The following is a 27,973-nucleotide window of genomic DNA, read 5'->3' as shown; positions in this document are numbered from 1 at the left end:
CACCGAGCCCACCCACCCCAGTACATTGCAGCTAAGCAATACTTTACAAAAGAAATTCACATAAAAAGAAATCCAAAGATCCATACAAGCCAGATGAATTTTGTTCCTTCTCTGTCTTTGTCTGGATACAGTGAAATGCTGGCTTTGCACTGGCAATCAAAGTAACTTTCTGTATGTTCAGCTAAGTATTTTTGTAAGCATTGTAAGCTCTAGAAGAGCATCTGCAATTTGAAGACTATTCTAATTTGTACTTATGCTTGGACATTAAAATAACAGGGTATTAAAATTACAGCAAAAACTGGGTGACTCATTTTGTTCCCACTTACTGTAAGTAGAATTTTGCGTTGTAAAAACAGTAGGATGTTCAAAAATGACTGGTATGGCTTCTGGAGAAATACAAATGGAACCATCTTCCACTGTCCTGTGTATTTTCTTCCTAATAACACAGCAGAGCATTGAACTTCTTTTGGTGAAACGCTGCCTGGTGGTTGGGAGAGCTCTGATGAAGCAGCAGCATCCCGCTTTTGTATCTTTGATCTGAAATATTTTGGAATTTTTGATTGTTTTGGTCAGCAGTTAACATATGGCAATCTTAAGAAATTGCAATGCAATATTTTGATTATTCCCACAGATCTTACAAAGACAAGAGAAAGTCAGAACTTTCCTGCTGTGGACGGTCCTGGCTCACCTGTTAGGGAATTAAACACGAACTGGGTGTATATTTTCATGCTCCATGGTCTCTGGCTGGTTTGTTTTGCTGGTCTGAGTCTTGTAATAAAGGCTGCCATACTGGGTTTGGATTCTCTCGTTGATTCTACGGTTGGGCAGCTTTAGGAAAGAGAACTGACCTCTCCGTGCCATCTCTGTGATGCAGGGAGAACAAAGAAAAGTAGGCAGCAATCCTGGTCCAAGTGGGAGGGCTATGGGAGAAGAAGTGTTTGTTATTGTATACAGGTATAAAGACATTTTTATAAAAAGAATACATTATCTTCCATCTGCCTTAAATCCATTGTGTGCTCTCAGTCTGTATTTTTAAGCCCATTTACTTGTGGTTATGCTTGTCTTTACGCACAGTAAGCTGGTAAGTGCCTTTTCAGCATCCATTTCTCATGATTATCAAACTTCTTTTCTGCCTTGTTCAGTTAAATCCTCTTTAGTGTATACGCAGAAATGTGCCTGAAAGAGGGAACGGACTGCTGGTGAGGAAAAGAGCATGTTTTATAACTTGACCTCCTGTGACTTCGCAGTAAAAACGCTTGGGCTCAAGGGACGTGTGTTCTTGATTCTGCTGAAAGCTGCCTGGACGGCCGCAGCCAAGAAATGTGACATTTCTGCTCTTCACACTTCAGCCAGTGCAATGGGACCGACAGTGCTCTTCTTCTCCCTTCCTGCACTTGAACTGCTGAGGTTATCCGGGTGGAAGGGCCTCTTACCATGTGCTGGCACAAAAGTGGAGCCCCGGTCATGACTGGAAGTGCCACAGCACACGTGTTTAACGAAGGAGAGTTGCAAAGACAGGTTGGTGCTGCAGGCTAGCACGGCTCTTTCTCTCCCCCTTACCTAACATTGCATCTAACCACACCTGGAAAATCTGGTTTATTTTCAGGCACCTGGATCTCTTTCCCTGATTATAGCAGGGAGATGAAAACTGAGGACTTCTTTGACAAATGCCTGTATGTTGAGTACCTGAAAAAAATGTCAAGATTCAGAAACAGACGGAGTGCATTTCCCCCAGCCTAACCCCGGGCTGCAACAAACTCTGCGAGCAGCACGAAAGTTTCAGGTCGGTAAAAGCCTCTCGAATTCTTACACAACATCCTCTGAGGAGTCTTCTCAGATAAATGTTAGCACTCCAAAAAATTCTTGCTATATGACACAACTGCATCCAAGGATAGAAAAGATTTTGGTGGGGGTGTGACCACAGCATGATGCTTTGGCTTTAAAACATCCCTTCTTAAACTAAAGTGGGAGAGTGCTTTGTTTTAGTGAGTTTTGCTCAGCACTTTGTGCAATGGCAGGGCGGTGGGCTATTTCGGTTGTCCAGACACTACTGCAGCAAAAATAAAGTAAGAATGACATTAAGTGGAAATTATGAGAGATTAATTTGTAAAATCTGATCACAATCTTGCCAAAAAAAAAGTCAACCACCTCTCAAATCTAATTTGCTGCTCACAGGTCCGTGAAGCAGGCGTTTGCTTTGTAAAGCAGCGCTTGATGCACAGCACTGCTGTTTACTGCTGACTTCTAATCATGTGGAGTAAGTGATGTCTTCAGAGCCCACTTGTCACCTTCAGTCAGCAGGATCTGCAAAGCACTGTGTGTATTACTGGCCCCACCTCGCTCCCACCCCTAGCAGCTGACTCCAGGCTAGGTGTGACAACTGAACTGGTGATAACAGCAACCCCAGGTCCTGTACTTACAACTGATAAATAATTGATTCCCTGCTTGGACTGGTTGGGATAGGCTGGAGCCAGCCTCTCGATAGCACTGCAGTTCAGTTACTGCTTCCTTTTCTTTTTTTCCAACCAGTGTCTGAGAGCAGAGAACCAAATCAACTGCAGTGACTGGAGGAAAAGTTTGGAAAACAAACCAAACACTGCAGAGTGTAATATTCCTACAGTTACTTGGTGAACCTCTGAGAAAGAAATAGAAATCCATTTTATTATTTGTCTGCCAAACCCTTATAATCTCATTCTGAACTATTTTTCTGGATGATGTATCCCAAGGGCCAAGACAGGTAAAACGAGGCCAAAAAACCCCATCAGGCCCATTTGTCCCACATGTGTTTTCATTCCCACACTAAAGAAAGCTCGGGCTATTTCCTGGTGCACTTTCTGCTTCTTCTCAGTGTGGCTGAAAATTAAATTAGTCACTTTGCTCCACCACAAGTATGTGATCTGGTTACAGTATTGGCTCGTGTTTACTTTAGCAAGCAAATCTCAGAGACAGTCTAATCCTTCAGTGCTTCCATCAACATTTTTCATGTCAGAGAAAAAAAATGAATCTACAGACTTTTTTAATGGGTAAATATACATAGTGCACAACATGTGCTGTTCCAGAAGGTTGAGGGCCATATGACTGATAGATAATACTGTTCTTTTCCTGTTCCAATTCTGTGCTAAGAAAAACTAAGTAAATGTTTGAAAGCAGAGGATTCCTATTTTTAATGCAGTAGCGTGGCGTCACTCCAGTCTTTGTTAAACTTTGCTCTTTGCATATACCTAAACTGCCTCTGTCCAGCAAAGCACTTATGCTTGTGCTTGACTTTGACTTCCAAATACTTCAAGTCTACTTCATATCTGTATCTTTGCCAAAAATGTGGCCCAAGTGAATAGGTCTGAGATGATCATCTGAGTTCATTGGAAGGGAAATGTGTTCTCCTTTTTGATTTGCAGAGAGCAGCTTGCTAGATGTGAATGAGAGCATCCTCTCCCTCTAAGAATATTGCACATCAGAAGACTCCTCACCAAAATCAGAAGAAGAAACTAAAATGTGAATGACTTTAGGGAAAAACAATACAGATCAATCCAAGCATGTTTGCCTGTTAAAAGTAGTTAACTATACGTTACCTTACGTTACCTCTGAAAAGGAATACTGCTTTGATATCAGCTTTTCATTTTCTGATGCAATAGTGAGGCAGTGTAGAATATTTTCAGACAAAATTTAGAAATGAGAAATTTAACAACAGCTCCTACCATTCCTACAGATTTACATATACATAATTTTTCTTTTTCAGAAGTTTGTGCTGAGAATTTTTGTGCAAATACACAGGTAAGCATCTGCTATGCGCTGATGGGAATTTCTGGCTCTTCTCCTATTTTATTCCTGTAATCTGTGTGTCTGCTGATGAAGAGAAAACTGAAATCTGCTTTTGCCACAGCGCACCCTCACAATTAGAAAGTAAAGCATGTTCCGGGAAACTAAAGAATCGATGTAATTTATAGAGCAGGCTGCCTTCAATAAAGTCAGACGTTGTGCCACAAATATCAAATTGAAATTCATCCCACTTAATTCAATTGAGATGAAATATTGCCTTCCTAAAGCCCTGCAACATTTTTATCACTAGGCATTCTTCCCTCTCCTCTGTTATTTCAGCCATTTGAAATTGTTAAGAATGAGCCAAAGATGTCTACAGGCCCTGATTCCTTTATCTTTTCACAAAGTCATCAAATTAGCTACAAAATGCAGGAAGCAAGAGCTGCCTAAGTGTGACTTGTGTACAGGGCTGCATTCAGCAGTAACACTGCCGGATCCAAGTCCTACCAACCTTACTAATTCATTACTAATTGATTTTGTTCTGTAAGAAACCGGGTCATCTTCAGGAGCATTTCGAAGAAGCCCGCTGCTCTTCGATCGGAGCTAAGCGTCAAATCTCGGACCACACGTTCCCAAGGGGAAAAAAAGCTAGCAGGAGCTGTCAGTAAAATAATAATGATAATGATGATGATGATGATGATAATAATAACACCTTTTCCATTTTATGCTTCTGGATTGGCTTCTTTATGGCTGCATCCACATGAAGAGGGGAGATTTACAGTAAAACAGGCGATCTTCCCTGGCCATGCAGGGTGAGGATTGTAGCACCCCCAAGTAAGGTAGAAATTGATATAACAAATATTCCTTATAGGAACAAGCTTAGGTGGGATAGCTTAATGAAGGCCACACCACAACCTAAGCTGGATTTTGGGTAACTACAGGAGGTGTTAGCTTAATCAGAACTTAATTCAGTGATGTGAGTGGTATACGCTGGTGATACCCAGTTGTAAACAGCTAGGAGCAAAGTAATTGCTAAACCCAATAACATCTCTAGTGGGCCAGATTCTGCTGCCAGGATCTCCCTTGTGAGGTCCATGGCATGAGTTTTGTTGATACTTGTGTGATTGCTGCTGGATCGGAGCCCACAGAAGGCATCCTGGATGTAGTCAGAGAAAGGGCTGGTTGGAGATTTTCTCATGGAATGGGTTTCTCTTGGAAAATGTCAGCCTCGCAAAACCCAAACTTTTCGTGGGAACCCATGTACCACAAGCAACAAAAATGGTATTCCTAGTCACAGTGGGCGAAAGGGGAAACAAAGAAAAATAAAGGAAGGAGGGGGAAAATTCTTCGCTATCCCAGAATTAAAAGTATGTGAGCTAATCATATTTACATGAGATGTGCAGTCCTGTCCCATTGATTATTTAAATGCAAAGAGAAATAGCTGGTAGGATGAAGTTCTTGGAGTATTTAACAGATGAGAGATGAGACGCTAGACTTTGATCAAGCTAGGAAAACAAGTTTTCTGTTGGTAATATTGATGTTCCTGAATTGTTTTCTCCTCAGTGCACATTTTGTTCACCAGCATCTCAAACTGCGCTCTTCACCTCTTTCTGCATACGTTTAGCCATGGATGAAGTGGTAATAGTAGTGCTGGTATGTTATCGTTCAACCTTAATTAATGGTCCTAAGAAATTTCAAAATTCTTGACAAGAGTTTTTTAGTGCAATTAAATGTTATTGTCCTTTTCAGAATAGCTCCTGAAATCCTGAAGAAATTTGCTAGAGGCTTATCAAGTCATTGCCCATCAACAGAAAAGTCACTGCAGATGTTTTAGTAGACATCATGAAGGTGGTGCATGATGCAACTGAGCTCTTGGGCAGTGATTTCTGAGACTAAGGAACTTATTTTAAAGTAGAAAACCTTTTAAACATCTACTGCAACTTCCAAAAAGATCAGTCTAGGCATTTTTTTCCTCAAGAATTTGATTTAGTTGATTTAATGGCAATTAGGTGCCCACACCTTGCTACTCCTGAAAATATGTCTCAATGTCTTCTGCTTGGTTGGTATTTAACTAGCAAAACTATCAGAACCTATTTGAGTATTCTTATTAATGCTTAAAATGCTTTAAAAAGATGGCAACCATCTATCATCAAACATGCCCTTAAAATCAGAGAGCATAGGCTTATGCTGTAAGTGGATCAAGCCTACTGAAAACAAAAAAGGTCCCCACTGTCTTCTTCTGGATCAGGTGAAAATGAATATAGGTCTTCACATGAAATTTATTTTCAGATTAATGTAGCAGAGCACCAGGTCTAGATCATGTTTGAACTGCATATGGCAAAAGCCCACTTAGGATTTTCCAAATAGCCCAAGGATGTGAAGTGGTTAATTTACGCTGGCTTTCACGAACTGGCTGACTAATGCCCAGGTCCACAAAGGTATGCAAGATCTTCATTCCTGTCTAGGCAACCAACTCCTAAAAACAGTAGAGCGTGCATCTTTAAATAGTCACAGGTTTGGGTTTAACTTCCTCCGTCTTGATTAATCCCCACCTAAAATATCAGGTGACTTGGTTACAACCCATGCGAGGTGGCATAGGAAGGAGAAGAGCCCAGGCTTGTAAGAGATGTGTGAAAGCACCATATGTGGCCACCTGAGGCCACTAATGTCATCGGACAGCCAGGCTTAAATCGCATGAAAAGAGGGCTCCCTTTGGGGTGAGGACACCGGTGTCAGCTGCGTATCTGGGAGATGGAGCGAGCAATTTCAGAAAGGTAGTTAAAAGTTACCAGATATTGTATAATGCCAAAAAAACAAACTGTTTTGAGGAATACTTAGAGCTCAAAAAAAGGCCATCTGGTGGCAGAGCTCCCTAGGGTTTTAAAAATAGCATGACTCGTTCGCAGACATAGCCCTCACGCATTCACATGCTGATTAACCATCTGATTTGTTAGGCATTTAATTCTGACAGCTGCTTTGCGAAATTTAAGTGTGTGCATTAAGCACTCATAAAAACACTTATGGACATTATTGTACATCACACACTGTATGCGCCAGGCGAAAAATTAACATAACTGGATTGTTATCGTCTCCAAGCAAAAAGTATTATTAGCACAACTGGAACATCTCCAATTCTGTAGCCAATCACAGCCAGTTCCCACTGCTAATAGGATCCTGCTCATTTTAGAATCCAGAGCAAGACATATCAGCCTGACGAGAGCTTATACATAGGTCTAAACGCTGAGAGAATAGCTTAGGCATATAAATGCCAGATATCAAATCCTCACGGTCCCAGCAGAATTTGCTAGGAAGTCTTCACCCTTCTTGGGTAAATACAACAATAAGTGAAATACCCAAGACTATCTCGATGATGTTATCCTCCTCAAAATGCATTTTTATGTGAAATCTCACAGCGCTGTTAGCAAGATCTAATCAATTATTTCTTCTAAAATATTGGCTTCCTTTCCCAAATCCCATTGGAGTAGTATGTGAGGGATTTCTAAACCACAGCCTGACTTGCCTTCTGGCTCTGTAACCTCACTGAGGTCTGCTCTGGCTTTCATGACCCCTTGCAGGATCTGGCAGTGAGGGAGAACATCCATTAATGGCAGTGAAGCCTCACAGTTGTCTTCCGCTTCAGAGCAGCTTGGCTCCATGCATCTCCAATGTGTTTCTGTTGGAGAATCCTGCTACAAGGCTTCAGAGTGCAGCATTTGGACCTGAACTTCCTTGTGTGATCCTGGAAATTCCCCCAACTGCACGTCTGACTGCACTGAAAAGCATGGGCTGCCCCACGTCTCACTCCTAACAGCCAGAGGCCAGTTGGACGTAGGGTGAAATGTCCTTTAGTTCAGTGCAGACCAACAAGGATATTCCCACCCAAACGGTGTGCTTTTGTCTGCAGCCTAAGCAGCAGGCTCAAAAAGCCTTTCCTCTTCAATCGAGGACACCAAGGTCAACACAGGGCTTATTGCAACCTCTCGGACAACACAGGTCAAAAAGTATTGCTGGGGCTACTTAATGCCACTGCCTGCAGTGCGGTCACTAGTGATCAGTTTGCTGTAATGTCCAGGTCCATGCACCATTGTTCATAGCTTTTCATTGTCCTCAGCTGCCAGAAGCTGGTAGTATGTATTACAGAAAAATGTATTAATGGGATAAACATCTTCGGTGGGAGTTTGAGCAAGTTACAAGTAGAAATTCAGGTGGAAAGGATCAATACGACTTGTAACAAACAGCTTTATCATCGTGTCGGTCTGCTTTTCCTTCTTTTCCTCCTCTTTTGCTGACTGTCTCAGCAAGCTTAGTTATAGTTTGTAACGGACAGTAAACCTATGCTGAAGGATAACGTGGAGAGCTCTTTCATCAATCAGTACAGCAATAACTGTGGTCAAGACACTGCTGACTCCACATTCAGACTGAAAACAATATCAATGGCCAGCACACCAATACCCCTCCTTCCCTGCCACCCTCACAGCCTCCTAAAGGCCGTGTGGTTTTCTTTGCTAGCCCCCTCTGAATTTCCCAAATGTCTCAACCCCTTGGCTTTTGCTTTCCCTCGAGTGGTATGATGCAGAATTTTGCCCTATGACACGATTCTCTGCCTTATTTTTTGCCACAGTCTGACAGTAAACAAGTCCCCCTATCAAATGTGCAAACGCTTTAGACAAAATATTAATTAATACTGTGTTTCCCCGAAAGTCAGTTAACGTATCAGAGAGCAACACCACGGTCAGCAGGTTATGGTGAGGAATTCCAGCAGCATTTCAAAGCTGCTGGTGTTGGGAATTTTGGACACTTTCTCATTTTCCCTGGTTTAAGCACACGGCAGAAAATCGCGTGTCAATCAGCAAACAATGTAGCTGGCAGTTCCCTGCTACTGCACTTACAATGCAATGGGAGGATAATAAAACGTGGTTAATAAAATATAGTTCAGAGATGAGCATAATTATAATTCAAAAGACAAAATCCTCCACTCTGGCTGTTATTTATAAAGAGCCAAACTGTAAGACTGTGTTTCAATTATCCCTCAGTGCCAATGAGAGAGGAAATAAATGAGACTTTATCTTAGCGATGCAGAGTAACAGCATCATCCATCCCACTGAAATTACTGCTGCAGAAGCTGAGCCAGGCACTGAGCAGTGCAAAGCCTGCTGGAGGAGACGCTGGCAGGGGAACTAACCTGGGTTTGGGGAAACAGCAGGGCGAGGTAAATGTGTCTCGAGGTCCTCTGTAAATGTGTCTGAGGTGCTCTGGGTCTCATTCTCTCAAAGCAAGCTGGGTCAAGGGCAGTAAGGTGAAGTTCTGCTTTCTCTCGGTCCAAAGTATCAGTCTTGGCCTGTTCAATGAAACCATAACGTGTATGTTCATTCTAAGGAACAGAGCAAATAGCAAGACACACATAATTTGTCAGTTCTAATCCTAGATATTGGCTTGATCCTAAGCCCAGAAATGGTCTATATTATTGAGAAACCTACTAATAGCTTTCTTTCCACCTGTGGTTAAGAGTTGTAGTGCCTAACCTTTAGCAAGTCGTTTCACAAGGGAAACCAAACCCATCCATAAAGCAGCCAAAAGTTCTGCCCTCTTCCATCACTTCCAGTCCAGTACTCCTTATCCTTTTCCCTTTCATTTTGCCGTTTCCCCAAACTATCTCCAGGCTTCACATTAAAGCCGTGTCACGCACTGGCAGCATTTCAATCAGGCCCAGGCCCGGAGGGATTTAGGAATTCAGTTCATAAGGTAGCAGATGCTCTCAGCTAAAGGTCTGGGCTAGCTGGAACAGATGCCAGTTTGTTCACGGAGCTGGTAGCATGTTGGCACAACGCTAGCATTAGGCAAATGTTCCTGTCTTCGCAGACAGTCATCCAAAGTGAAATCTCACCCTACTGAGGTCCGTGGGAACTTTGCCATGGACTTCTGTGAAGTCACGGTTTTCTCCGTGCCGCTCCGGTGCTTAATCACGAGCCGTCCTCTGCATAAAGGCTTCACCCCAGCCATTAGCTTCCTATAGACTTTTTATTTAATAGAGCCAATGCAGCCAAATATTTATGATGATTTTGCAGCGGTAATTGCATAGACTGCTCCTCTGTGGCCTGGGAGGAGTGTGCCAAAATATCATTATTGTTAATTAATCAAGTCTATTTTGAGCCAACTTCTGCTCCCACTGAAATGAATTGCATACATTTCAGTGGATTCAGGTTCTTTGTAATTTGGCCTTCTTTACTCCTAGACTCTCTATTTCTTTTGGTTTCATTAAGCAAGTCTGCCTGTCCAGCAATTCCTAAGATTTCTGCTTTATTTTGGCAAGTTTCTGCAAACCAACTGCAAAAGTCTGAGGCTGAGGTCAGTGCAGGAGCATGGGGTTACTTCTGTGTATCACAGCTCCAGCATTTCCATAACGTACCAGCCCAAATAGAGTTTGTTTCACCCATTTCCAGCTTGCTAAGGAAAGAAGCAGACATAAAAAAAGAGTTGAATACGTTACCCACTCAGACACTGCTCAGTATATTAGGCCTGTTCTTGAGTTTGGATAGCCCTTGAGGTGGAAATATCACTGCCTGCTCCACGGAGGCTTTGAGCTTTTACTATTTTGGTCAAAAGCCCTCAGTGTCACTACTAAAAAATTTTATTCAAGTCTTGTGAGTGCCACGCTGTACTTTGTCTGCAGACAACCAGAGCATTTGCAGTCTCAAAAGTCTTGCCCACACAGCTCCTCTTCATCCATCTCAGCACAGTACAAACAAAAAGAGATAAAGGAGATAAAGAAATTATAGATTTGTTTGAAATTATTTTTTTTTTTCATTACAAACATTAATCCCCTTAGTTTAGGATACAGTTGTTAAGGGGACCTCCAAAACTCGAGCAGGACACCGTGCTTTGTGCTGCTGGCCTCAGGCCATGTCTGCTCAGGCCAAGCACAGGCTGGCACAGCAGCTGCTCAGACAGACCCTGAGCAGCCACACGGGTCCTGTTTTCAGGTTCAAATACGTTTTGGGTTAAAAGTGACACCCAGAGGAACCTTTTGTCCACCCTTTGTGTGCTGTCTATATGCAGACGAGTGAGTCCACCACTGACTTACCTGGAAGAGGAAGGAGCAGAGCACTTCTGCTGGTCTTTAGTTCCAAGGAGGGTTTTACTTACAGCAAGTGAGCAGGATGGCAAATATTGCCAGGAGAGCAACTCAGCACCCTGCCCAAACCTGCAGCTGCTGGAGCATGTGCCCCAGGGGGAAGTGGAAGGAGCAGCAGTGTTCGGTTGTGGAAATCTAGAGCCTGGGGAAAAGAAGTCCTTTCCTAAACGCTTGGATTTTGAACTTCAGTTGTTTATTTGTTTTGTTTATTTTAAAAGAACCAAACTCATGATTATAATGCAGAATGTTTATTTCTCTAAATGCCTCCCTTTTTTTTTTCCCCTCCATCCTCCTAAATGGCCTTGCTGATCTTTTGTGATGAGGCACAGAATTTCCTTCTGAAGTCCCCCAATGGGTCACGAGTATTTTTGCCCCTTCCTCGACTAGAAATAGCCATTGCATTCTTACAATTCTCTTACAGATCGGTTCTTAGCTGGGTTACTTGATTATTCTTTTCTTATAGCTATAGCACTGGGAGAAGCGAGCCTCTACCCTTGGTGTGCTTTCCTCCTCTGTGAGCATGCAGGAAAGGGACAGGTTGGAAATTCTCAGCCGTGCTTGGCTGGCACGCTTCAGAGGTTTGTACAGGCTGAAGTTTGCTGTCCTCTTCCACACCTGCTGCTAAATCACCCATATAAATGGTTTCAGCCATGCAGCCTGTTTTTTTTGCCTATAAGAAATCCTCGCACGAGGCTCTCTGCCTGTTTACAGGAGGGTGGAAGCCGCCACCAGGCAGGTGCGGAACCTCCTGGCTGCCAGCAGAAATTCCCCCTGAGCTGAGCAGCCAACATCTCTCCTAGCCAGCAGGGGGAGATTCTGCATCCTCACTGCAGAGAGAAGCAGCCCGGAGTTTTACTGTTTGGGTCCGAAGGGGAGGAGAGCATCTCGATTCAACACACCAGCTCTTGGTTTGCAGAAAGCAAGCGCTGTCATTTGCAGGATACCCATTTACCTAAGCGAAAGAAACCTTTAAAAATAAAACATTCTGCTCTGCAAAATCATTCGGAAAGAAACACCTGAATTTTGGTGTTGTATGAGAGGATCCCACTGGTGGTTTTTATCGCAGGCAAGTTAGGTGTGAAACCCTGCACTCGATGGGAATTAAGCACGAGGTGGAAATTGCAGCGTTTGTTCAATATATTTTTAAGTGGCGCTCAAATGGTCTTGGAAAAAGACTTGATCAGACCTCATGAAAATAGCCGGGAAGCCTTCCATTGACTATCATATCACAGAATCAAACGCTATTTCTTAAAAACGATTATGGTCTGTACCAGAGCTGCTTCTAAAACCCCGCGGTGATGATTGTTTGGAGCTGCACAATAATTGGAGCATTGCTACTGCAATTGTTATGGCAGTTTTACAGTTATTCTCCATACAGGAGAAACCAGAGACACCAAATTAAATCAGGGTCCATTGCTAGATCTTATAAGAAAGACACGCCAGTCCTGGCTAAGAGTTTGTAATTAAAAGGGCTTTTCAGCCCTGGTAATACTCACTATCGGCATGACACAGACACCTAAAGGAAGGTGAGGAGGAGAAAAGGGCTATTTACAGAGGTGTTGCCAAGCTGCGGTCTCCATAAGCCTGCATCTTCCAGTAGTTGCTTGTTCCAAGAACATTAAACCTTGAACACTACTTAAATATAAGAATAATAACTGTCTGGAGCCCACTGGCTCTATGCCTGCAGAAATAAGGACTTGCAGGATGTCTGAGCATAATGACAGCTACCCCTGCTGCTGTTAACCTGCCTTGGTCAAAGGGGGTTAAGGGTGCAACAGTTCTCAGCTCTCCATCCTGCTGCTGTCCTGGAGCCTGGCAATGCTGCATCAGGCAACAATATTCTGACTGGAGGAGGGGGAGGTGATTACTTTTCTGTAACTGAGGGAAAATTGCTTTTTGGAGCGAAAAAAAACGATGTTAACCCTCTGTGGAAAAAGCAGGAGATTTGAGGGCTAAAAGATACCAAGCTGAATAAATGTAAAGGATGTTGATACAAGAAGAGACTTCAGCTAGGTTCATGGAAGAAATGGGCTGTGGTTTAGTGCCCTGACACTGATTTATTCCTTACCTCATTTCATTGACACATGTATAATTACACAAATTGCTCTTGCAGGCAGAGAAGAGATTTCTCACTGTCAGGGCTGAACAGATTGGCTCAATCACTGTCAACGAAACTGTTTTGTTAATGTAATAATGTGAACATTTTTCACAACCTACTGCTAACTGCTACTGCTCGGGGTGAGGGCTGGCAGTGCTGGAAGCGGCAGTCTGTACTTGCAGAGCATGATTCTGTCTCCCTCTAGTGACCGACATCTCTGAGGGGGTATAAACCAACAGCTCAACCTTTTACCACAGACATAAAGCCTTGTTCTTTACATAAAAAGATCCAGGGTTAAATCCCTGCTACAAATAACCTGCTGCATGCAGACATAGGAAACGTTACACATATTAAAAGACTAGCAGACCTCTTCCAGCATAAGTATTAATGCAGTTGTCAGGTGCCTTCTGTTCACAATTCCCAAAGGATTCAAGGTCCCCAGTGCTCAAACCAGCTGGAATTGAACAAGGAAATCTATCACAGGGAAGAAGTTCTGCATAGGCAGATGGATGCGTACCTTTAGCATGTCTTTGGGGCACCCTTCTCAGTCCTCTGCATCCATAACAGGGACAAACCATTTCATTGCCCTGCTCTGCTTTTTGTCCAGCTGCATAACAAGGAAAAGCTACACACCCTGAGCAGTCAGCAGGGTGCTGGGGGAACAAGGGGGTCTACGCAGCCGACGTCCCCTTTCAAATGAGCATGTACAGGCTTTGATTTTTAGGAACGTAGCTGTTGTGAAATCATATATTCATAACCCACTCCTTGAACACATCAACCCTGTCAACTGGCTGGTCACAAACCTTTTGCTGTAGCCACTGCTTTAAGACCGTGCTGTCCATATCACATGCTTCAGCTCAGAGATCGTCACGGGCTGGTGCTGTTGCCTGGATGGCCCACGTCCTCATGATGCTATTAGCACAATGCAGAAATACATTCTATATTTAACACTCTCTCTCTCTTTTGCCTTTTTACTGTCTTTCTTGGCAAAGTGCTTTTGTGCAAATATGTTTGGAAAGCAAATAAAAGCTACCACCAGTGCCATCCAGCAGACTGGCATTTTTCTCTGTCAGTTGCTGGTAATGAATTCATTTTCTTTAGCGTTCGTGTTGCTCACACCACTGGCCTTGCAACGGCAAGGCACACCCAGCTGCCTCAGATCGAGATAAATGTGGTAGGTGCATTCAGGAAAAAATCACATAAACCTAGAGAAAATAAAATAGGGGATACATTTGGAAACTTTGGAGGGTGTATTTACAAAAGAAAGGGGTTGTCAGATGCTTAATGCCCCAAGATGAGGTTCAATGGGAATTTAAGCACCTCGTATGCCAAGGTGCTCTGCAAAATCCCTTCAAAGCTAAGCTGTGTCTTTGAAAGCCTCCACCTCGCTTTACCAGTTAAGTATCTAAATGTCATATAGATTTCTGGCATATCGTGCAACCTCTTACCCCCTTGGCTGCTTTTATGTGCTGCTCTTTGTCGGAAGAAGATCTGGTTTCCACTCTGCCTCTAGCCCAGCATAGCCTCCACCTTTGAAACAACAAAACAGAGCTGACTCAGTGTTAAAGCATGGCTCTACAATCAGGTGAATCAACCTAACAAAACGAGTGTTACCAAAATGGGAATAATGTGGAGCTGAGAACACGGGAATCTCTGAAACTGTACTTGCCCCAGGAGGAACAGAAACATTCAGCTAGAGCCCTCCAGTCTTAGACATGCTTTGCACCCAGCAAGCTGAGCTCCTCTGAAATAAATGTCCCCTTATATTTATAAAGCATCTCTCATCCGGAGAACAGAAAGTGCAAGGAATTACTATTAAATCTTATATTGCAATGCCAAGGCATTCCTAGATCGTACTGAATTATTTTCCCATTTATTGAAGAAGTTAATTCTTGAGGATTTTACTGTCAAGCAGCCAACGGGACTCAAAGTTAATCTACAGCTCCCTTGATGCCAAAACAGCCAGGGGAGTGGGGGTATTAGGTATACTTCTGCTCACTTTATGGTAAATAACGGCAGCCCATAGCCTTATAAGAACTTAGGTCTGAGCAACGAATTCTTCTGGAAAGCCAACAAGGAAAGATCCAACTACAAAGGTGCCGCGGCTTTGCACTATCAGAAAAGGGAGCAAGAAATTGTTAAAAAACCCTACAAACCACAAAAATAGAAACGACTGAAGTTTGCCCATGGTCTCTTGGCTTCAGCAACCATCCCACGATGCCAAAGACTTGTCATCAGAACCACCAACGGGACATGGGAAGAGCACGCTGCTCCCCTGCCCCTGCTGCTGCTCAGCCTCCCGCTGTTTGTGTCCCTAACTTCTCCTGGGAATTTCTGCAGATAAGAAATGCCTTCACGCTGCTGCACCGAGGTCAGCAAAGTAAAATAAAATACCTGTTGGTGATAGAGTAGATTTCCTTCACACTAGAAATCACACGCCAGTGGGACATCACAGTTGAACCTGGTTAAATCGCTCAAAAAGATGCTAGCGAATATTTTCAGTTCGCTGTTGTTCATGGGATCGCAGGAACCAGGGCCTGAAAGTGCTGGGACAACTGCTGGATAGTTTATTTTCCTTGTTCCCTTTATGCTTTGATTTTTGTGAGAATATTTGCGCAACCCCCCGCTGAAGTGATCTCTGACACCAAAGTTTATTTTTTCGGTTTCATCATTTGTCACCGATGCCTTGATTTAGTTCTTGTTCTCCAACAGTGTCATTACCAGAACCCCTCTGCAGTGAATGAACTCGTATCGATGCGAAGGCAGCAGGACGGAGATCAGAACCGTATTTTAAGGACGTCACAGAGCAGTTGCTGAAGTCAATGGGAAAGGATGTTTGTTAGCTTTGGCACGTTTCAGGTCAGACGCAAAAAAAGCAAATCAGGCCTGCCTGGCGAGGGGGTGGAGGTGGCTAGAAAAGTCTAAAGCAGAGCAAAATGGAAAATTGGAGAGGACTGGATGACTGACCTTTGTTTGAAGTAGGAGGGGAGAAAAATAACTTCCTTTTCTATCTGGTCAAGTGTACTCTGCCTCTCAATGCAGCTTCTCCGCTCCTTATATTAAAACCTTTTAAGCCATCGTACAATAAGAGGGCCCGGTTCTCATGCTGGCAGCATTAAAGAACCCTAAAGTGCATTTATGTTTATTTAAATCTCTTCGTACTAAAAAGGCTTTGGTGTAACACAAATGTCTCTTCAATATCTCTTTCTTCTGCTCTTCCAAGTTAAGACACATTCACTTCTTTTGCCTCGTACAATCCCCAACACTAAACTTTTAACTCGACTCCATTCAAAGTCATTCTGCTTACGGGTTTGAGAGAAACAGTGAGAGGAACTTGGAGAACAGTTTACAACTCAGATATATTAATGGCTCCTGGGGTGATGGAGATTGTGAAGTATTAGAGACTAAAATAGCTCCTATGATTATCCTCAGCGATGCCTTGAAATTACTTTGCCATAAACATATGCCTCCTCAAAACACTGTTGGAATAGATTACTGCCAGCTGTCTCTTACTGTCTGTAAAGTTTGCATTTCTTGTAGAGAAAAGAGCTTCCATCTTTTTTCCCTCTGCAACTTGAAGAATTTCTCAGCGTTGTTTAGCTTAATTCTGGAGATATATGATTCAATTTCCAAACTCCTCCTTCCAAAGTCCTCCTCCATTTAACCATGACTCTTAAACGGTGACAAATCTAATAGAGTCATGCCAAAATACAGAGGTAGAAGAATGAACTGAGGAAACCAACTATTTTTGAGGCTTCTGATAAGTTTCTCAAGCCTTCATATTCATTTAGTTGACAATTTCTTCTAAATAACAAGAAAAATTTCCCTATTAGCTTAATGTATGAGGCAGTGCATTTTTCTAGACGCTCTAGCTCACAGAGATCAACAGGAATAAACCGAATTATTCAGATCTGTTAATGTTCTTGAAATGGGTTTCCTATATCTCTCTAGAACAGGATGAGCTGTAGGATATCTCAGAGAACATCTTCATATATTTACTTTCACGCTTGCCAAATAATTTGTAGAAGGGAGGAAATATTGCATATGCCATGGGGTGGAATAATTAACCTGCGTGTCTTCTTAAAGAGCTGTATAGAGATGCAGATGGAGATGAAGTGAATCAGATCAATGATTTTCCTTGTGTGTACAGATACTGCTAACAATGTATGGGGAAAAAAAAAAAAGAGGATGCAATTTCTACACCTGTGGATTGCCCAAAGGACTGGGCGATGTAATGGGAATCTGGGTTAATGTCTCTCTTCTTCTGTCTTGTCTCTTTGAGGCTGCAGTCTCTTCTGAGCAAGGAGTCCTTATCATTTGCGTGTAAAACATCAAACTCAGAATAATGGTATATTGCTATATTGAGAATCTCCACTGGTCACAGTTCTTCTGTAAAGACTGACTGGCTCTCTGTCCATGAGATGTCTTTCCGTACTTCAATGTACTTCAACGAAGCTCCTCTGGCCACACGCCACAAGGGTGAGCATTGCTTATTTTAGGACTGCACGCTTGAGGGACCATGCATCTCCTATGAAGACAGCAAAATAAGGCAGCAAGCTTTCTACAAGCCTTCAGCCGCTGCTCCTGTTAGGCTTTGAATATTTATCACCACAAGACAGCTCACCTAGATTTAAAGCAAGTGACATATTGCAATAAGGGACAGTTAACCTGGATACAATATGTCCCATCTGTGTCCCACCCTAATTACAGCAGCTGTCTCTTTGCCTCCAAAGAAAACCTCTTTGTTGGTTCTGCGTGCTCTTAGGGTGACAGTATTTGTTCAGTGAATGCTCAGAGGACACGAATCATTTGGTCTCTGCAGCTTGTGGCTCCGCTAGTTTATTAGACTCCAGCCCTCCCAGGTCACACTTCTAATCTAGCCCAACCAGCTGTTCACAGCACGGCGTTAGCTGATCAATATCGAGTGACCCTGGAGAGCCGTGGGCATTCAGTGCTTCACACGGTGGTTGGAGGCGTCTGCTGGTCCCAGGCGAATCATCGCGACAGCTCGTTCTATAAATAAAATCGGCAAGCATTGTTACCTCTCATTGTCAGCAGCAGCAAAATAAATGAGCAGCTCCATCTGGGCTTTAGCATCTTCTCATATAATCACAGGAGCCAGGAGGTCCCAAAGTACTCCAGAGGATCCTGAGGAACAATGTGCTGCAGAAATTAAAACGTGGCACCGGGGGTGAAGTTGAATGCGTTGCTTCCTTGCTGCAGAAGGCCTGGGACTGTACACGAGCTCCTAAGTGATTTTCCCACCTTCAGGCAGATTCACAGCTCTTCCATCAGCCTCTATCATTTTGGTTTTTAATGGCTAAATATCTCCTCTTCTGCTTGCAGCTTCTGGCAGTGTTTGCTGGTCTGTGAAAATCAACACTGATGTGTGTACTCGTTCTCGTGGCTGTAAGTGGAATTCATTGCATAATCGAGGCCTACATTACTGCTATTTTTAAATAAGATGAAAATGTACATTTTAGATCAACGTTCTTCAGTAAATCAGATCAAATTTTGTTCTTTTTATTTACATTGCGTATGAGGGAATGCATGTATAGCTTGCCATTAAGTAAATCAGCGGTACAAGAGGGTTTTTCTGTTTACAATTCAACATGACCACTAGTGCAGAATTAGCTACTGTTGCCTCCCTGATTTGCTTTGACTTCAAAGAAATCCACAAACACCCCCCAATGGAGGATGGTTATTCAAATGGAATCCTAAGGACCATGAACAGAACAAAAGCTTATCTCTGTGCAGGCAGCAATTAAGTGGGAAAGAATATCATTACAGGTTTTCATAAATATTGAAAAACTTTTGTTAAAGGTCAAATCATTTGCTAAAGACTTCTTATATGATTAAATTTGAAAGGATTTAAATGTTCACTTTATGATCTTTACTTTCAACCTTTCACTGAATGCAAATAATTGCATTAGGCTGAACAATTTACATCTGCTTTCAGCTATTCTTACTCAGTTACAAAGAAATAATGCAGCGCTGCATAATAGCGAATGGTATTGTTGGCATTTCAAAACATTTTATTTAACTAACAATATTATTTGGCAAAGCATTTTTCTCCCAAAAACTAAGCTTGTAACATATTCAAGTATTAAAATGCTAGATTTATAGCAAGGACTGCAAATTCACACACAGGTATTTTGCAAAGAGGCTATGGCAGGAGCTAAAAGCTTTCCAAATACTTTCCATGAGCAGTAGTCTGTAAAAGAGCTGTCTCCACTACAGGTATAGATTGGAACTACCTGGATAAACTAAGCAAGAGCTCATTTTTGCTAGGGGAACGGCTTCGGCATGGCATTGAGGCGCAGGCTCCATCCCACAGCAGACACACCTCCGCACGGTAAAACATCAAGGATCTGCCAGTTTTGACTTCAGCGTGGATGTGCCTGGAGGGAACCGTGTCACCTGCTGTCTCATGAAACAGTGAAGCAAAGTTTGGAAAGTGCAAAAGAAAATAGTAGTTGGTATAGTATAGTATTTCAGGTTTTCTTGCCAGAGAGAGAATCAAATTGAATGACAGCCATTAACAAAATCTATACCCTTTCATCTGATGCTTCAGGCAAGGACGTTACATCCAACTAATTAGTTTAAAGAAGATGAGGCCAACAAACTTTCCTAAGAAGCTGGCACTGGTGTTGCAAACTAGTTCAACAGAGCTAACAAAACAAGAAGACAGTCAGCTATCCTGAAAAGCTATCCCGAAAATAATCTCTGTTACTGGAAGCTCTTTTGCTAGCACAATAAACAAGAGAAGCAGTGCCTCTTCCTATTCAGATAATGGATACAAATTTAAAAAATCATTTCACGGTGGATGAACAGCCAACTTATTTGTAGCTGTGCTATCATAAAGACATTGTAAGCTTTGAATCGAAATGGGGAGAGAAACAAATGAAAGTTTGGGCAGTTTCTGCTGCTGGATTTGTTGCTTCTCCCACAGCCTTCTGCATGAATCTGGGAGCTCCCTGCAACCAACGCGAAGGCTTCTGCTCTGGTTTAGTTCATGTGGCCAATAAATATTTACTTCGATAAAGGGCAAAGTTAATGCAGTGCATTTCAGGCTGGTTTCTGACAGGCTTAACCTTTTGGGGATATAATTCTGTCAGCCTCTCTTCATCCACCTGTCTTTGAAACTCAATGAGAGTGATTTTGCCACGAGCGGGTACTTTGGGCTTCAGAAATATCCACCCCTTAACTACAGCCATTTGGCAGACACAACTATACTTAAAACTCACCTAAAGGTAGAATTAAATTGTGAGTTTCAGCTTGTGCATCCTTTGACCTCTTCCTTTATAACAAGGTTGTGTTCTTTTCCAGAAGATATGAGAATTAGACACAGCAATCCTACTTACCAAGAAACTCTAAGCCAGCTGTTGGCTGCTTATCGCAGCCTAGGGAAATATTTTAATCAACATAAAAGCTGGTGGTTTTGAAACCACATTGTCTTAGCACCGCAATGAATTCATTTCATTGAACAGGTTTAATTATTAAAGCTCAGAGAGAGAACAGATTAGGTTTTGAGTAACTGTCCAATAGTAATATCTTTGTATCCAAACTGATAAGGCAACAAAGGGAGAAGTATCACCAGCTAAATGTATTTCAATCTGCTACATCTTATGGCTGAATACAAATGATCAACTTTGGGATCTAGCTATAAGAAGCTGAATTTTTATTACTTGTCTGCCTATTGTTCTTGTTATCTACCATCTTCCTTCTTGCTTGGCAGCTTGAGGTTCTTCACTGAGGTCTACTGGTATTTGGGAGTAGCAATGAAGATGTGGTGGCTTAGTGTGCTAAAGCACAAAGTTATGCATAAATATAAAGTCTACTTAGCCAAAATAATAAAGGAGGGTTTCTGTTATCACAAACGACATCAAGGCTATGTGACCGTGCTTGCTTTAGAACACAACAGTAAATATCTTGGGGTTGGGTAAGTGTGTATGATACAGTCTTCCAAGATAAGACTGATGAGTCATGACTTGATAGGCTGGTATACATTGATGACACCTAACGGTGACACATCAACCAGAAATACTACAAAGACGCAGATGCCTGAAAACCAACGTCACGCTTTTGTTGTTAGTGGAATGTAACTTATTAATATGTATGCCATGTTCCCATGAGTCAATGCAGAGTGGAGCTATTAAGCTCTAAATATAGTTTACTATGAATAATAGAAGACTGACCTACACTGCTGTCTCCATTATAGTAATAGTTTCATATCCCATTCTGGTGGTGTAGCACCATTTCGTGTTGACAGCAGCAGGTGTACGACTGATGGATGAAGTTGAGTGGCCATACCTTCCAGTCTTCTCTAGAACTATTAATGAGCTCATTAATATCCTGAAATGACAGACAAAAGACTCGAGGTGAAAAACTAAAATCAATGAGCGTTGATTTGTTTGTATCAAATAGCTTTCCGTAAATTTATTAGCTCTTAGTACTGCCAAGCAAGCAAAATTGTCATTTACCGTAACTGATTGCAAATGGTGACCAGATGAGAAAAGTCACGGAGAAAATATTCCAGCCAGCCACAACCAAACAAGCAGAAAATCTGAGTTCAGCCCTTCAATATTGTGCCACAAAAGCCTTTCATTGCAATAGAAAACCTACACTGCAGCGCTTTCTGTAATGGTGGCCTTTGAAGCTGTATTTTTCCAGCCATAGTGAAATCTGGACCTTGTAACATTTCAAGACAAAGGAGAAGAAGAAGATAAACCACAAGGCACTTTCTTGCCTGTCTAATGAGAACACTACTATTTCTACATTTAGAGGATCAGTAAATGTGTCTCCATTTACCTATTTCTGTTGTGTAGCGGGTGCAGTGGAAGGGCACGCATATGGGCTTTGAAGAACAAATTCAGTTTCAACAAAACCTCAAATCCTCTCATTACAGGGGTTGTGAGAACTGGGACTCGTGAGCTTCTCCTCCCCTTAGTACCACTGCTCTCCTTTCCTGGGGGATCTCTCCCAGGACCCCACTTCCAGGGGGTTGTTTGTGTGTCCTGTGCCATCCTTCCTCAGACCGCACAATTCCTTTACTGCTGGCAGCTCTAGGTCACAGAGATACAGCTTTGCCTTTTAAAAGAAGGATTTGTCAATCAGCATTAACCTTTCCAGATGTTGTGCTATTTTTCTTACTCTCAGATAAAGATCTAATAACCATTCAAAAAGTTTTTGATCCATGGCCTTTGAAGAAAAGGCCTGGTGAGAGAATTAGGTTAAAACCAAAGAAAAACATTTCAATCTTTCCCATGCTCTAATTGAGGTCATAAGAGATCCCCCCTCAGTCAGGAAACTGTTGTCCTTGCTTAATTATCTTCTCACGGAGTGGGAGAGATAATACAAGCTGTAGGACCTTCAATTTGTTGACAAAAAATCCACTTTTTGTCTGTGTTTACATCTCTATCTATATATTATAAAGGCAACCAAAGTAGCTAGGTCAGATACAAGCACATTCATTACAGAGCTGGGTGTAATTAGATGAATACACTAATTAGCACTTACCTGCCTGGAAAAGAACAACCAGACTGCCACTTCCTACATTTTGTTCAACCAAACCTCCATTTCCTTTGAATTTGCTGACTTGTCATGTTAGCACTTGGAAGCAGCACAGGAAGCCAAATAATTAACAGATCATTAATAACTTCATGTGCGTTCTGCCATGTGTCTGTTCGCTTTCATGTCCTCCTCGACAGCAGCTTGGTTCTGCTGTGAGAGGTGACATTCCTCCAGAGCAATTGTCAAGCCTGTGGGGCTTTGATATTGGAGGTCCCCACATCAGTCCCATTACCCAGGAAAATGACAAAAGCTCTGGATGCCTCCTTCATCCTCCCGGAATGACTGTGGTTGCAACTATTTACCATGAATTTAAAAACAGATGTCTTTTCAGAGGAACATGCTTAACCAAATTTGTTCTTCAGCTCAATATGGCATTAGTTCTTCAGTAGCACTGCACAAGCCCTAAAGAGCTCCTTGCTCGAAGAGTTTAGGGTAGCACCTAAAAAAGAGTTAACCTGCCCACCCAGATGCTAGCATAGCCCACAATGGATCATTTGCAACAGAATCAATGCTTTCCTGGCTCTTCTTTTGTCATCCCTGATCACCATTGCTGCCTTACAGCTAAATAAAGCCATGCTTGCCTCCTTTTCCTTGAATCTCAAATGATATTTTCTCTTTCTCCAGCAAGTTACTTGAGCAGTCCTCTCCTCCCTCTGCAGCTGACTCATCTCCAGTCGCATTTATCCCTAATATCAGCCATCTCCCCATGAGGTACAGAGTTTTCTGGCAAAAAAAAAAACAGAGAAAGATTGAAAATTCGGCTATATCAGAACAGATTTTGTAGGGGACAGTTTGTTTGCTGTTGAAAATGCACCTCAGTTTTCTGAGGTGGAGAGAATTTGATGTGCCACAAGAACACAGCAGAAAATCTACAGCCTCTTCACCAAAACACTGAGATTCACAGATGTTATTCAAAATGCTTAAATAGATTTTTTTTTCTATTTTTTTTTAGCCCCTGAGATTTTTCTGCAGTAATTACAGCCATCCCTATAAAATCTAATTGACTGTACAATATGTAAAGTGGCACAGTATTATCTAAGAGTATGTGTCTGGCATTTAATACATAATTTTTCAGTTCTTACTTCAGGTTACTGCCTCCTCATTTCATTTCCTTTTTCACATTATGGGGCCCTAGTGTTCATGATGATGATAAAATATCTCGTCCAAGAGGCTGCCAAGTAAAATTTTAATCAAAGGCCTTCCGTAGCTGAAAGACTAGCTTTGTTAAGTGATCGATATCTATTGATGGAAAGGAGCCTAGAAGAAAAATCGTTCCCTTTGCCTTTGCAAAGGAAGAAGTTATCAGGAGTTATTAGAAATGGGGAACAATTTGCTCCTCCCGCACCTCCTAGGAGCCTGGATCTAACCAGAGATGGGCTGAAACCACCACGTGCATGTTTTAAGACCTCTCCAAATCTGGGTTGTTAATTAGGACCTGAATCAGAGCATCCTCCTGATGGCTGATATCCAAGAAAGGAAAATCTACCACAATTATCATTACGGGTACCACAGGACTTTTCTCCATCTCCAAGCCACGCTTTCACTTGGCTGTGCCATGGGCAAGAGACGAAGGGAGAGCAGGCTAAAAGGGCAGTGGAAATGTGTTTTCCCTTCTGTGCGGGGAAAGGGATGTCCTTCAACGTAGGTGGAGCAGGTCCCTGTCCCTCGAAGGATTCCCATTCCACAAGTCTTGCTATTGAGGAGGATATAAAAATGACGACTTTTGTTTTTCACCAAGATTAGGTCTTTCTGAAACGAGGGCTAGTCGGTCAGTCAGCAGGTTTCAGAGGATGTAGGTAATCGGTAACGGGGTGCTGTAGGGTGCTGTAGAGGTTTTTGTTCACTTCTGTGCATCAAGTACTCTGTCCAGGCAATTTTCAAGTGTATTGGGGAAGGTACAGTAGCAAGACCCACTGATTTCCCATACACATATTTTTCCTTCATCAGATTTCTCATTTACCTCATTTACCTCATGCATACAGATTCTCATTTTCCTTAGATTCTCATTTACCCCACACATACAATGAGACACTTGCCCCGTCCTCAACTATTTTTATCCATTCTCCACCATCACACAATTCTGTACGTCTTTGCTACCTTCTCTTTAAAAAACATCGACAATCCCTGCGAACTCAACACCATTTCTTTACTATGAGAGCCAAAGCCTTGTCTGTGGTGTGGGACAGCCCCTCCTCAAGCCTGAAAGGTTTTGTTTCCCCTGGGAAAACTGCACAGAAGGGTTTTGTTGGCCTTGCTGTAGGCTTCCCTAGATAGATCTAGAACCCCTACTACAGCACCGTGCACCAGTAGCACATTGGAAGGAAAAACTCGAGTCCATCCCAGGAAGATTTAATGATCAGAAGTGAGCTGCAACCCAGCCAGACCTTCCCTGGAGAGCTCAGACAGATATTTCTCCGGTCTGCAGTTTTTTGTTGGAGCCCACTCTAGCAGCACAATCCAATATCTTTCTATTTCTAATGTTTTTGGGGATGGCAGGAACGCTATCTGGTGAGTGGCAGATTGCTATGCTAGCCAAGTTATTTTACAGAAAAAAAAAAGTCCTGAAGTGCTGAAGCTGCGTTTGTGTACCTGCCACACACTGGCATTTTCAGGACTGTCTGGGGTTTAATTTGCACACAAAGCAAAGGCTCTCCTGGCCCCCAGGGAGGCTGGAAGGGTCTCAGAGCCCCTGGCTGGAGACAGAGGCTGGTCAGCAGTCACGGATACGGGTCTGCTCGTGCAAGCGTGGGACTTGTGAGCATCCCTGCTGCATGGCAATGAGGTTTGCTTTTGAAGAACACTCCAAAAAAAAAAAAAAATCAAATTCATCCAGGGTTAAACCACAGGCTTTTCAAAACCCTTCCAGTTGCCAGCCAGACAGCCCTTGTTGACCCCGTGCCCTACCATCTTTTCTGACTGTCTCACATTAATAAAATCAAACCACTCCCTGCTCCATCCCAAGAGCAAGTCCTCAGAGTAAATGCATGTCAGGCCTGTAATGTCCGTCTCCGCTCAGCTCTGGAACCAGTTATTTTCCCTTAGCTCTAAAAATAGACAACTAGAGTTGACTACATTTTGCTTTGGCTATCCGCTCTCCCCGTGTCTGTCAGGAGAAAGCATTCTGAATTCAAGGTACCAACCAAGAGATGTCCGAGCCAGCCCTGAGCTAGCAGTTGGTGCAGTTTCACGTGCGGTCTCGCTGTTTTCTCGATGGGTTTTCTGGCCAAATTCTGCCCGGGCAGGTCTTGATAAGCATCTCGATCACGTGCTTTCCTGACCTTGATGTTTTGAGTCTTCAGTCATGGGCAGAGACGCAGATGAGTCAACGGCAGGAAATATCTCTGAAGGCAGAAGAAAAATCTGGGCCAACCACAAGACGCTGCCTTTCTGGCAAGCCAGGCTTGATCAGGGCTTGCTGCTGCGCCTGGCTGCTAACCAGCACCGCCGTCATTCCCAAATACACTGGTGCCCTGGGAACATCTCTAAAGGAGCAATAAATTCACGAAAATGGAAAATGGACGCATTACTTTCCTCTCGGATATGCCTTATGGCCATCATTTAATCCGTTTCCTACAGCTAAATCTGCCTTACCCAACCTGAGCCATTGGGAGTAAATGACTGGATCCAGCCCCGCTTGACTGTTCATAACTTTGCTCAGCTCCCTGCTTAAATTGGTTTTTACCTAAAGAGATATTTACTGTAATATCCAAACATTGCTTCTAAGCAGGCAAGGGACGTTCCTCTGGATGAAACGCAATCGTCTAGGTGCTCAGCACAGAAAGCAGAGATGCAGCAGAAGGAGATTTGTAGTCAGACGTGCTGCCTTGGGGCAAGGCTGAGTGCCCAGGATGGCCAATGTCCTAGTCAAGAATAAAGAGAAATGTCCCAGGAAGCGGCTGTTTTAGATGCTGAGCTCAGCTCCCACCGCAAATGATCGAATGCCTGCCTCTTGTGGTGCTTCGCAAACAGATTGGTCTGAAAAACAGAGAAATTGGGGCTGAGCTGGAGGGAACTGCACCACGATTTCTGCAGGCACGGCGATCACCCGGCCACAACAACGCTGCACAGGAGAATTCGGGAGCCACCAGGAGCCCTAACAAGTTGTTTTTTTTTCAGGAAAGACTTTCAAATGTAAGTCAAATCTGTAAGCCTGGAATCAGTTTCAAACCTGCAAGCCTGGAAGAGCTCGCGCTGCTCCCCGCCACCCCCTTCACACACATTAGAATATTTTTTAATTGTTTCTCCATCTTGTTTTCTTGATGGAGTCGCAATGAAATTTTAGCCAGCCACAAATGAGCAGTTTCTGAGATGTTAAAGCCCTGCAGCAGCCTGCCAGCCGAACGCCAGAGAGCCTCGGTTTGTTTCAAGCAAAGAGATTCCCAAGGCACCGCTTAGCACATAACAAATCAGCTCCCTAAAAGTACAGACATTTCGGAATTATGGTTGCTTCATTCCTCGTCCCGGCTCTCTGCATCACAAGAGACTTTGAATTCCCAGTCCCAGCTTTGGGAACGCCCAGGAACCGCTCTGCACGCACCTACAGAAGCAGGGATATGGGACGCAGAAGCCAGTGACAAGCTGGATGATATAAAAATAATAACCAAGTGGTCCCGAGTATTATATTGTGGGCTGTCTCATCATGCTCACAGTTCATATTTAGTTTAGCTCAGGAGTAGCCCTACAGAAAGATCATTTTATCTCCATTTTACAATCCACTCAAACTAGAGGGCTTTGCTCTGCCTGTCCCCGGTCCTGCACCTAAACCATAAATCTTGCTCTTCCTATACTGCTCTGCCATTCTTTATACTGATCTCTCATAAACGCCACGTCTGTGAAAGATGTTATAGTGCACAGGGAAAAATAAATACAAGTGCATAGCCAGAGAATAAGCCCAGTAACAACTGTCCCCTATCCCTTGTTAGTATTCCTCAGCTTTAAATGTGATTTAAAGACATCGCATTTGACTGTGACAAGGGCATCGGTCTGCACGGCGCAGCTGCTGTACATCTTGCTGAGCACCCACAGCAGCAGCTTTACAGCTGGCGGCAGATGCAGGGCACCAGCAAGAAAGAAAAAGCCCCAAGGACCGAGCAGAAGGTTACTTGGGATGCCTGGGATCAATCCTCTCCTCCCAGAAGCCATTATTTAATCTCCCTCCGGTTTTTATAGGCCCAGAATAATTTAAGAACACTTAAATAACTTTAATAACACTCGCTTAATATTCATTGGGTTCTCAAGTATTGCAGTGCTGGAGCTGCCTCCCCTGTTATCATGACATGCCTCCCTTTCCTGTAAGGCATGGGACAGCTGAAGGATGGGTGAGACTTTTAGTCTTTAAATCGTGAGCTAGAAACAAGGCAGCTCTGGGTGGCTTTCATCACACCATCCTGCATCATTTAAACCCCCAAACTGGA

General features: G+C 43.0%; 2 long non-coding RNA genes across 2 annotated transcripts in view; both read right to left on the bottom strand.

Moving 5' to 3' along the window:
- Nucleotides 1-589: 589 nt before the first annotated feature.
- On the bottom strand, nt 590-14,518 carry LOC137845257 (uncharacterized). Its single transcript, XR_011090146.1, has 4 exons — nt 14,435-14,518; nt 13,790-13,898; nt 8,939-9,094; nt 590-920 (listed from the first exon to the last, which is right to left on the bottom strand). It is a non-coding gene; the product is annotated as an uncharacterized lncRNA (long non-coding RNA).
- Nucleotides 14,519-18,547: 4,029 nt separating this feature from the next.
- Nucleotides 18,548-27,973, bottom strand: part of LOC137845148 (uncharacterized) — a 32,136-nt gene continuing 22,710 nt past the window's right edge. The window contains exons 5-7 of the long non-coding RNA XR_011090110.1: nt 21,798-23,282; nt 21,470-21,677; nt 18,548-21,341 (exon numbers count right to left, since the gene is read on the bottom strand). This is a non-coding gene — a long non-coding RNA (uncharacterized lncRNA). The remainder of the gene's footprint in view (nt 21,342-21,469; nt 21,678-21,797; nt 23,283-27,973) is intronic.

Source organism: Anas acuta, chromosome 27 (assembly GCF_963932015.1).
Source record: "Anas acuta chromosome 27, bAnaAcu1.1, whole genome shotgun sequence".
Taxonomy (NCBI): Eukaryota; Metazoa; Chordata; class Aves; order Anseriformes; family Anatidae; genus Anas; species Anas acuta.
The sequence above is the reverse complement of the archived record's forward strand: the minus strand, read 5'-3'. Positions and strand labels throughout refer to the sequence as shown.